We start from the raw sequence: 10,395 nt of genomic DNA on the forward strand, positions 1-10,395 counted from the left end.
CTTCTGTAGTCATAGCACAGTGGTGTGCTAATTTGCAAGAGTTAGTTCTGCTCATATCTTCCCAGCTCTGAGCTCAGTGACATGTTGTAGCTTGAAATCAGCCCCCACGGTGGTAGCTTGAAATTGTGGGAGCATGTATACGGCAGAAATTGACAAACACTGCTTGGCTCCCTGGAGTAACGTACCACCCTTCCTTGGGAGTAATGAATGGTAGTAAGGCTTGGAATGGAAGAAGAGGTTAACTTCTCTTTAATATATAAATTTATTTATTTTGTTTTTGGCTGCATTGGGTCTTCGTTGCTGCACGCGGGCTTTCTCTAGTTGCGGTGAGCGGGGGCTACTCTTCGTTGCAGGGCAAGGGCCTCTCATTGCGGTGGCTTCTCTTGTTGTGGAGCATGGGCTCTAGGCATGTGGGCTTCAGTAGTTGTGGCTCACGGGCTTAGCTGCTCTGCGGCATGTGAGATCTTCCCAGACCAGGGCTCGAACCCATGTCCCCTGCATTGGCAGGTGGATTCTTAACCACTGCACCACCAGGGAAGCCCAAGGAGAGGTTAACTTTTATGTGGTGAAGAGAGAGAAGGGCATCTGGGAGGGAAAATGAAAAACATAGGTGAGTTCTCAGGAAATCAGTTTTAGGAAAAATATACTTATGAAAGTTGAAGACCTTCAAATTGATTCCAGTGAAATTTTGGTCCAGGTGCCTGTATTTCTCCCAGACAATCTTCATATCCTCTCAGAGGTATGTGTAAACTAATTTGAAGACCACCAATGAAAAGGTATAGTATTAAGAAGAAAGATACTGTCCCTTTAAATAGCTCACAGTGTAAAAAGAGAGACAGATAAGTAAATAGAAAAATAGAATATGGTATAAATCATGTTTATAGAGCCTAGTTATGTTCCTTCCACACAAGGTGGGAAGTTTGCAAGGCCAAGGGGATAGACTTATCCACAACGTGTTGCCCTCTCTCTTTTAGACCGGGTGACCTTTCAGGATACCTGGGTTCCTGTAATTCCAGGTTTGCTCAGCCTCTTCTCTGGGCCTGTCCTCCTGAGGACATTTGTGTGCATCTTCTAGGCCTGAGGGAGAGGTAAGGGGTAGTTGTTTGGAGGAATGCGGGCAGCAGTTGAGATTGTGGGCTGGAGTGTCTTCATACGTACATGAGGCACCTGCCATGCTGAATGGAGCCAGGGATGAGGATAAAGGAGGAGGACCCTGGGTCAGGGGAAGTCTCTTCCTGTGCAGCTAAGCGCTGGAAGGGAACGTTGCAGTCCTGAGAAGTGTATGTTCGGATGAGGCATTCTAAGTTATGAAATTATATTTGTCAATAAAGAAAATAGAATATACTTAACAGCTTGCTAGTTTGATTCATAGGTTTCAGATAGTAAGGTGTATGGTCGTGGACCTCCATGTCTGTTCCTACCCCAGGCCCTGAAAATGTTGGGATGCAAAGGTTGGAGACTGGCTACACAAACTTTCCAAGCATAATCTGGCAGAGGAGTAAAGTGATCAGCTTTGCATTTCCGGAAGGTCAGGCAGCAGTGAGACCAGCAAAGGGTAAGGTTGGAGGAAGGGACACAACAGCAGGAAGTCCAGACAAGAAATGATAATCCATTGATATGATGACAGTAGGAATAAAAGGAAGGTGGGTTAGAGAAATATTTAGAATGTACAACCCGCAGGGCTTAGTTGTGACATTGAATTACCATTCAGTTAGAGACACCCAGTTACCAGTTGCATATTTGGTCAGGATCTCAGGAGAGAAGTTGGGACTCAAGCTATAAATTTGGGGGTCATAGATGTGTACAGAGGTAGCTGAAGTCATGGGTGGGCAATGAGGTCACTTGAAAAGTAAATAGCATAAGGAGAGAGGAATCTTGAGACCAGATCCCTGAAGCAGCATTTAAAATACAGGTAGAAGGTGAAGAGTGCTTCAGAGAGGTTGAGAATGAATGCTAGAGAGTGGGCAAGAAACCCTGAGGACATGGTGTCAAGAAGGGCAAGAGGAAGCGTGTTTAGAAAAGAAAGGTCAACAGTGTCAAACGCTGTAAACTGTCAGATAGTATATGCACGGAATAGTGTCCCTTGGGTTGGCAGTATTCCACATCAATTTAGTCTGGTCAGTAAATACTCTTGACTGACTAGGTGTGGAACAGCAGAGATAGAGTAAATCTGTAAAAAAAAGAAGTGATACAAAAACCCATGGGAAGTTAATGCAGCCATGCTCTCCTAGTAAACTTGAACTGTAATTGTGGTATTATCAGGTAGTTGTCACCAGCCAAGAACCTGGCACAACCCTAGGTATTGTGGAGATGTTAAAATCTGGCAGCATGTTGATTTCTAAAGAAGGGGGAAGTACAATAATAAAAACAGATGAATTTCTGTGGAAAAACTTTTTCTAAAATGTAAGTCAGTCAGTGTTATCTGTCGCCACAGTTCTTCCTGAGCTGCTGCTTTCTACCAAACCAAATTCTATCCTTCCTCCACAACCAGCATAAACCCTACTTCTGCCAAAGCTGCTCCTTCAGGTTTGGCCCCTGCTCATTTGGCTTTTCTTATCCACCTTTTGATACCTGTGAACCACTATTCTACTCTAGTAATTTATCTGTACTGTCTAATCTCCCCAATGATATTTTAAGGACTCTGTCCTCCTATCTATTTCCCATGGTAGCTGGCACGGTGGTTAGCAGATTCTCAAATATTTTTGAAGGAATCTTTGATTAGCACAGGGCAGGAAATGTGCCAAGTGAGTGGTGTCCCTGGGAACAAGAAGGGCTACTTCTTTATGTCTTAGAAATGAATAATCACAGAACGTTAGAGTTGGAAGGGCCTTGACAAGGAATGGCCCTGTCTAACTCCAAGGTCCATTTATGACTTTTAATTAAACTTTCAGAGTGGACAAGTTATGAGGTATTATTCTTTATGTGGACTATGTAGGTGGTGTCTTTGGGACTTGGCCTCTTTGCTCTCATAGTCATTCCTTGTCCTTCTCTGGGATTGGGAGGCTGACCCACGTAGACTGCATTTCCCAGGTTCCAGCTGAGTTCAGCCAAGGACAGGCTGATGGGAGATTGGAAGGTGGGCGAGGGGAGCCAGGGTGTTTTGCCCTGGTTCTGCCTTGGCTGATGTTTCTAGCAGTGACACTGTCTTCTCCATGGCCCACATCCTGTTGGATGGGTTGCTGTGGTTCCAGGTTGACTCGCTTCTGGGCTCTGCTAATCCAGTGTTGATTCAGGGTGGTGGTGACTTTCTGTGTTGCTAATATCTGGGTTACCTTACCGTTCCCTATTTGGCTTCTAAACTATTTCATCACTGAGTAACCAGATTTTCTTATTACATTCCCCTTGTTTGGAATACATAACATAAGGACAACCACAGAAATAAAGATATTAAGTGGAGTGGGGCTGGGGGTGGGGGACTTGAAGAAGAGATGAAAAAGAGAAATGAATGTTTTCTCCAGGAAAGAAAGACAGGAATGGGTTACTAAAAACAACATGTGCAAAAACTCTGAAAACAAATGTGAGGCCTCACCAGAATTACTAGCAGCAAAAAGATTTTATCATTGGAGTAATTTGAGAATCGATTTCTCTGACTGAGCAGTGGAGCCAGAAAGGAGACAAAGGGGAGCTTGTGATCTGATGGAGATGAGCTGGGAAAATTGATTTTGGCACTTTGGCCTGTGGAAGGAAGTGAACCATACATAAGTACATAAGTAGTAAAAAGGGAGTTAGCTGCTACTTGGATGAGTCTTGATTTTAACCTGGTGCCACTGATGCCTTTGACATTGTAAGACAGTTTCTTCTTATACCAGATTGGCAATGCAGTGGAGCAAATAACCGAACAATTACTGGTATCAGAATAGAGTTTCTAGATTAGCATCCCTTTGCCTTATTTGTTTATAAATCACCAGTGGATTCATGTCCCGCCTAGAAAACCTCCTACATTCAAAGATGGTCTTTAGGCTCTGTAATTTCCCTGCTGCGGCCAATCTGAGCGCCAGTATCTTTTTTTAAAAAACTGAGCTATGAGTTTATGTTCCTTGAACTGGAAAGATGAGAGTATCCAAGGCCCCATAAACCATACTTCTGAAGGAAAGGGAAAAATATCCTCATTAAAAAAAACAAATCCTAATTTATTTTTTTCTTTGTAATCAAGCCCAAGGCTATAGAAAATTAAAGCAAACCCCTGGCCTGGAGAAGGATACAAACGTGGCTATTCTGAATGTAACCAAGGGGGTAAAATCTGGGAACAGGCTCGTTTTCAATGGATTGAAAGCATTTAATCTTTGTAGTTTTTTCCAGGAAATGCTGCCTAGATATTGGCTTTTTCAAATACTTTTGTTTTCAAGTTTTCCCGGGGTTTGGAGTAGTTTGCTTATTGGATTGGGATTAGGTCGTGGGCTTTTGTGATGTAAATGAACGTTAGTATTCAGACAAAGGTAGCCTTTGCGTTATTTGGCAACATTTCCTCAGGATTCTCCAAAGGAAGCCAGAGACCTGCAGACTTCCACATTGTATCAGAGTGGGACTGTTTGTTCAGATTTTGAGGAAAATCACAGTCTTTGCCCATTAAACCAGGGTTGTTCTGGTTTTGTGGACTCTGATTAGTTAGGGACTTCCTAGAAACCAAATCTTGCTCTGATATTCTACTCCTATCTCTTATTATTTAAAAAGCACCATTCAAATACTTGACAAACCTTCCTTTTAGACTCTTTTAACTGCATTTTTATAGGGAAGATTTATATAGCTGTAGCATTTTTTCTATATGCCTTACATAAATTCCTTTTTCTAATTAATTTTCAACCTGCATTATGACTTCAAATACCAAAACAAGGCTCAACACTTTAGTAACAGCAATGGACCTCTAATTTATCAATCGCTTGGCTTTTCCTTTTATAACATGTTAGTTGGATTTCAGGGGGGAAAAAAATCCATAAATCCTAAAAGACTAGGGACCCAAGGCTGTATATTAATCAATAAAAGTGGAAGCGCTGAGGGCAGGTGTGGTTCTGTTCTTTGTTCTCTGAGTAGCTACTCCAAGACGGAGGGGAAGTGCTAAGCACTGGGATTCTCAAGTTCATAATGGACACAGAATCTGAGAACTAAAATTCCAGTTACTTGTTTTCTTAATGCCTCAGCTTCCTCATTGAGCAAAAGGATCCTTGTGAAATCATAATAGTAATTATAGCTAACATTTACTGCGTATTCTTCTACGGAGGGATTTACTAACCTATGGAAGGGTCCTGAGTACAATTTTTTTTTTTTTTACATCTTTATTGGAGTATAATTGCTTTACAATGGTGTGTTAGTTTCTGCTTTATAACAAAGTGAATCAGTTATACATATACATATGTTCCCATATCTCTTCCATCTTACGTCTCCCTCCTTCCCACCCTCCCTATCCCACCCCTCTAGGTGGTCACAAAGCACCGAGCTGATCTCCCTGTGCTATGCGGCTGCTTCCCACTAGCTAGCTATTTTACGTGTGGTAGTGTATATATGTCCTGAGTACTATTGATATATATGATAATACATGAAGATCAGTTTCCAACTATATACCTTACAAGCCTACATAGATTTCATATACTTCAGGAAGGTTATGCTTTGAAAACTAAGCACTCCATCCATGGTCAGTCTGGGGCCACAAAACTTTCAACCCCCCAGACTGGGGTCTCTGCTGAACAGAAGGCTGACCATAAGCTGACCCAGCACAAAGCCCTGGTTTCCACACAGACAGTGACTATTAGCCAGGCTCTCAATTACAGTATCAACTTTCTGGAGGAAGACTAGAAAAGAATCACACTCCCCTTATTCCCAGATATATGTAAAACAAGGCACAGTGGTAATCATAAACAATAAAGAGGAGGTTAATTTGCTTTCCATCTAAATCTGAATGCTAGTATAACCATTTAAATAGTGCCAACAATGGAAATAAACAGAAGACTGAGTTAAACCACAAATGTACAGGCCCATACCACTTGGCACAACATAAGAGCCAGCAGTATTGAAATAACAGCAATTAATGCTTTATATGTAAAATGAATCATAGGACTGTAGGGGGCCAGTAGAGCAGTTTATCGAATTGAACCAATGTGACCCTAGAGATAGGAATATGTCCTTTTTGAAATGAAGGAATGTGTTTCCATAACATTTCTTAGAAAACATGTGAGTTCTTAAAACTCTTAGGGCCCAAATCTCCTTCCTTATTCTCCACATTCTGCCGGTCCTTGGAGTACTGAGAGGCTGGGGAATGTGAACTGCCAAGGTAGGGGAAGAGAGAAGGGCAATAGGTAGGGAGCCCTTCAGTCTGTCCTGTGCTACTACTGAGGAATAACAGCATCTTTTTTCTGCCTGGCACAGTTTCTCCACATTTTTTTAACCCTAAACTATTCAATATATACTACCCCTCTTGTGTCTACAAAGTAGAACTGCACAGTGGTTCCTCGAGCATCTCTCAGCAAATAAATAACTTTGTGTGACTAAAACACTGCATTAATCTTCTTATGTCTCAGTGAGCAGGCCCAGTTCTTATGCTTCAGTCAAGCATTTGTACAACTCATTGTGTGTTTGGCTCTTAGCATTGAGTGGTGGTAAGTGTAGCTCATGGGAGCTATGGTGATGACATTTGGGGCCAGTCACTTACAGGTTGTATAACCCCAAGCAAATGATTTAATTTCTCTGTACCTCAGTGTAATCATTTGTAAAATGGGTGTGATGATCCTTACCTTATAGGATTATTGTGAAAATTAATTAAGACTGTGTATGTTTATATTCTACCTTGCAATGTGTCTGGTATTAATCACTTCTCAAAAAATAACTATCATACTATTATTACTGCGACCCAGGGCTGCCCCACAGACTTAGAGTCTGGCTGGGAACATAGGATATATATTTATGGAACAATGAGTAAGCAGGTCTTTGTTAGTTTTAAGTTGCAGCTCCCTAGATGACACTTTCTCAAGCTGGAAGTCATTTCTCTCCTCTCCATGTCCCTGTGCCAGTTTGTTGTCATTAGAATGGGTTGCTGGGGAGCTTGTGTGGGACTTTTGTAGGTACCGGGCTAGGAGTGGGAGATCAAACTCCATTTCAGACTTTCTCTTTTCTTTGTTGTCTGGCTTTGCCCAAGTTCCTTAACTCCTTGGGGTCTCTATTTCCTCATCTATAAAGTGGGAATAATACCATAATTCCCTCTCAGGATGTTTGTAAGGATCAAAGAGATCATGAAACACCAGAGTATTGAAATTGATTATAAAATACAAGACATTATTAATATTGTGTTGTGGTTATTTATGAATGTGTCTTACGCCTCAAACTAGACAGAAAGATTCCCAGCATAGGGACTTGAACAACCAGTTTTCCAAGGCTGTGGGCTAGTGGGGGAGATTCACTGTAAGAAATATGGCAGAGCAGCACTTAGATAAATATTTCTAGTCTATCACTTTGTCCCTTGAGCCTTTGTTGCCTTTTTCCACATAAATTATTTTGATTTTTGTCCAAGGAGGATCCAATGAAGGGGGAGATAGACAGTTGGGACTGTCAGGGAAAATTTGCAAGAACCAGCCAGGAAGGGCAGACAACAAGTAGACAATAGTAATAAAACAAGGTACCTGTTTGTTGGGGTGAGTTTTGAACTATGATAGATATATGCAATGTATTCTTTATTTCCAGGACAAAAACACGCAAGCCAAAATAAACAAAAACAACCATTCACCAAGAACCAACCCAAGCATCAAGAACTCGCCTACTCAATATCATAAGAGCCAAAAAGAATCACAAGTAGTTTTAAGTTGCGGCTCCCCAGATGGCACAGAATTTAAAAGATTTCGCTGATACTTAAGCCAAAAGCCTTCAATTGTGGACAGCCACAATCTGAGGCTGACTGCATGTATGTCTGGTGTCCTTTCACTGGGCACCCAAGAGAAACCAGCAAAACTTACTGAGTAACTGTCACACATTCCTTCAAAGACTGGGAGAGGGGTCATTCTTATTTATTACCACCTCTTATGATTTTAATGGGGTCCTGATTTGTGCTAACCTCAATCCCAAAGTGCAGAACCTGCAGATCTAGAGGGCCAATTATACTTTGCCATTTTATATAAGGGACTTGCGCATCCTCAGATTTTTGGTATCTGCAGGGGTCCTGGAAACAATCCCCTGCAGATACCAAGGGATGACTATACTTCGTCTTACAACAATCCTGTGAAGGACATATTATTTTTGTTCTATTGATAAGGAATAAAAGAATCAAAGAAGCTAATTAATTGTTTCAGTGCCACATAGCTTATTAATGATGAAGCCGAACTATTAAATCTGATCATGAATCCATTGTTTCTGGAGAAAGCAGATTTTTTGCTTTTATCTTGATTTTTAGCAAGCATCTCAAAGATTCCACTCTGGCCTTTAAGCAGTGCTTAAAGGACTTGCATTATTCCACAATATTGTGTCTAGTGAGAGGCATATGCAAAACTATCTACACTACAACATACTTTTTTTTCAGTCTACTTTGTAGGTACTTTTAATCTGCATTTTAGGGAACTATTCTTTTTTTAAATTTTTTATTTTTATATAATTTTTTAAAGGTTACTTTCCATTTACAGTTATTACAAAATATTGGCTATATTCCTCATGTTGCACGATATATCCCTTAGCCTCTTATACCCAGTAATTTGTATCTCCCACTCCACCACTTCTATACTGCCCCTACCACTGGTAACCACAAGTTTATTCTCTGTATCTGGGGAGTCTGCTTCTTTCATGTTATATTCACCAGTTTGTTGTATTTTTTAGACTCCACATATAAGTGATGCCACACAGTATTTATCATTCTCGGTCTGACTTATTTCACTTAGCGTAATGTCCTCCAAGTCCATCCACGTTGCTGCAAATGGCAAAACTTAATTATTCTTTATGGCTGAGTAGTATTCCATTGTACATGTATACCACAGCTTCTTTATCCATTCATCTGTTGATGGACACTTAGGTTGTTTCCATGTCTTGGCAATTATAAATAATGTTACTATGAACATTGGGGATGCATGTATATTTTCAAATTAATATTTCTGTTTTTTTCGGATATATGCCCAGGAGTGGAATTTTATTTAGTCTTTTGATAAGCCTCCATACTGTTTTAGGGAACTATTATTTTTATTTGCCTTCCACAGATTCCTGTATAATTCTGCAACAGGGCAGATTCTTGTAAGAAAGCCAATCATAGATTAGTTTTTGAACTAATCAACTGAAAAAAATTCTACCTCCAGTACTAAAGGCTATCATGATTTGATCGTAGTTAAAATCTAATATGCCTAAATACAGTCAACTTGAAGCCTTGTAAATATTTTATTTTTTATTACATTGTGAGCAGCTGTTTTGGCTAAATGATTTTTCTGGAGCAAGTGTATTACTGTATAATGAAAGTTTACTTCAAAAATGGGATTATTTCCTTCAGCCATTCTCTGATTTATGTAATGTTTATCAAAAGTGGTGTCATAGAACAGGATATTTTTAAATATTTTTCAGAGGCTCTGGAAGTATTTCCTGGAATACTTTATGAAATTTTGATTTGAAAACTAAGCCAATACACTGTTTAGTTAGGAGTGTTTCCCTGTGTTTGCATAATTTAAGACACTGTGAGAAAAATGGGATCTTTAAGTCTGGGAAGTAAATTCTTTTCTCTTGAGCCAGCCTTATTTTGGTGATCAAGGTGCCTTTCTCATTTTCTTCGTGATTGACATTGAGGTGTGTCCCAGAGTCATCACACTATGTGGGATATTAAAGATCAGATATATACAAATATAGAGCCAAAAGCCTCTGTAAATGTTTTAGTGAGCTTCATGGTTATTCTGTAGTTTATCATCATTTCTACCAGTTGTCACTAAATGCATGATGAATGAGAATGAGAATCAGACTGAAGTGCAGACTGATCTGCCCCAAGTTGTGAACTTGGCCAAGTGTATGCTGAGTTCTTTCCTCTCCTTCCTCTTTTCCTGCAGTCCCTTCACATTGTGACCAGGTACCTAGTCACCCAATGTGTCCTCATGTTCTTCCACTTCGAGTCTCATGCTGGTTTACAAGGGTTAAACTTTTCCCTGTCTCCTTCTGTCCCAGAGTAATCTGGAAGGGAATTTATATCCATTGAGTACCTTCTCTCAGCCAGAATCTTGACATGATTTTCTCCTCAAAACAATCTCCAAGAAATATTAGAGGATATTATTCCCATTTTACACGTGAGACTCATATACACTGAGCAAATTGCCCAACTCATATCACTAATAATTAGTTGAACTCGTGATATAAGCCCAGGTCTGTTTGACTGACAGCTCATACGCTTACTACCATGACATGCTGCTTCCCAGTCTAACTTACTACTTCATTTTTATTACATCTTCAGAGGCCAGCAAA

Source organism: Phocoena phocoena, chromosome 3, assembly GCF_963924675.1.
Source record: "Phocoena phocoena chromosome 3, mPhoPho1.1, whole genome shotgun sequence".
Lineage (NCBI taxonomy): Eukaryota > Metazoa > Chordata > Mammalia > Artiodactyla > Phocoenidae > Phocoena > Phocoena phocoena.